This window comes from Mytilus edulis, chromosome 11 (genome assembly GCF_963676685.1).
Source record: "Mytilus edulis chromosome 11, xbMytEdul2.2, whole genome shotgun sequence".
In the NCBI taxonomy this organism is placed as follows: Eukaryota; Metazoa; Mollusca; class Bivalvia; order Mytilida; family Mytilidae; genus Mytilus; species Mytilus edulis.
In genome coordinates, this window is record NC_092354.1 from 46857197 (window position 1) to 46859434 (window position 2238).

Here is a 2238-nt window from a genome sequence, read left to right on the forward strand (position 1 = left end):
TGTTTTCTTTGTCGAATTTTTCTTTCACTTTAGTGTAGAGTTTGGTCTAGTATTGGAAAACAAAGGTTTTTAATCTGTTTTTATATAATCGTGTTCTATAGTTACTTCCTGTCTTTGAATGAATAATTGCGTAAACGATTAAATTATCCATGCTTCATAATGTAGCGAACACAATTTAAAAATGTTCTCAAAATTTTGAATTTGTTTGTTTGAATGAAAATGTCTTTTATGTTATGTTTTAAAGCCCTCCTTTAAAAAAGAAAAAGAAAACCCATTTAAATGTGTCACTTTAACATTCTGTTTGGATTCAGTCTCAAAAACACGTATTGTGAAAAAATTGCCTTAAATAGGTCATTTTTGGAATCATGTCTTCGCACGCCTTTATGACGTCATTAACCAGATAGGGGCGCGCCTGTATCCCTATTCTATTAATAGTTCCCAGCCCTTTCATAAACGTCATTCTGTAAGATAGTATAGAAATAATTAATGTTCCGTAGGTACATAATCATGATTGCCGTATAACTGAGGGAGGGTAACCATCATTTTAGATTTCAATTTCCCAAATATTTTGTGTAGTATAACATTAAACTTTTACACCCGTTTGCTCAACATGTGTTGGAAATTTCTATGCATACATATTTGTCACATGGTGATGGAAGTCACATGACAGATTCGTCTGAAAACCGTATCCCGGAACTGGCCTATCGGATTTAACATGAATGTAATAGACAGAGCAAGCCAAACTCACGTGTTTTGATATTATTAGAATAAATCGTAACTTCGAATATCAACAGGTAGTGATTAAAGCAACTTTGTAGAATATACATGGGGAAAAGACTTAGTAAATAAACTCATCATAGATACCAGGACTAAATTTAGTATATACGCCTGACGAGCGTTTCGTCTTCAAAAGACTCATCAGTGACGCTCGAATCCAAAAAAATTAAAAAGGCCAAATAAAGAACGAAGTTGAAGAGCATTGAGGACCAAAATTTCTAAAGGTTTTGCCAAATACAGCTATTTAACGGTTACCAATGCCTGAGGTAGAAAAGCCTTAGTATTTAAAAAACTTCAAATTTTGTAAACAGTTAATTTATAAATATAACCATATCAATGACAGTAAACGACCTCATATTGTATGCTCTCGGCAAATACAAATAAGATGTACTTTTTCAAGCAGTGGTACATGTAGTTCTGAAAATTTATACCATCTTTTAAATATTATCATAATCCAAGTGCAGTGAAATTTAAAACAAATAAAAATATTGTTATTTAAGTATCAGGCATTTTTTAACAATAGTGTCTGGAGTTCTTTGCTTTCCCTTAACTTTGTTGAAGCATTAGGGTTCATCCCGTCTATTCTTGTGCCAATGACACCAGAAAGAACCTCTTTGTTTTTCATAATTTTCTCAACAATGTCTACACACTGGTTCAATTTCATTTTTTACAAGTAAAGGTATGTATTTCAAGCATGAAACATTTAATGTACATTGTGTCTGAGCAAAATGTTGAACGCAAGACATCAACATGTTGATAAATATTCCGTATCAACTTCTCAATTAATACAAGATGGTCTTGCAGTATAGATTTCCGGAACTGACTTTGTTACTCATGAATAGAAATTTTTAGTATTGTTGTCTTTCGTTTTTGCTACAGTGCTGTGTCTATATAAATTATTATTTACTTAGTTGCTTGTTCAAATAGCGATTCATTTGACATGGCCCGGTACTTCTACAACCCATCATTGTGTTCGTGCGTAATGATAAATTTGTGTATTCTCTAAAAAAGAGGATGAAATAGAAATTGCGCAACTTAATATCTCAAAAATACTGACATCAGAGGAAAATTCAAAAACAAAAGTTACTACTCTAGTGGCAAAACCAAAAGCTCAAGGGAATGGATATCAACTTCCAAATTCCTGATTTGGTACAGACATTGTCTTTTATAGGAAATGGTGGATTAAACCTGGTTTTAAAGCTAGCGAGTGCCATACAAGTGAGATGTTTAGCTAGCTATATAACCAGGTTTTATCTACCATTTTCTTCATAAGAAAATGCCTGCACCAATTCAGGAATATGACAGCTGTTATCCATTCGTTTGATAATTGACATATATATTATTGTTCCTCAATTTTTCTGTCATCAAGAAAGCGTTTTTGCAATGAATGCCATTTAGAAAGTGACCTTCGTTATTATCCTTTATATAATTATCCTTTAAATGATAAATTTTATGTTGTCA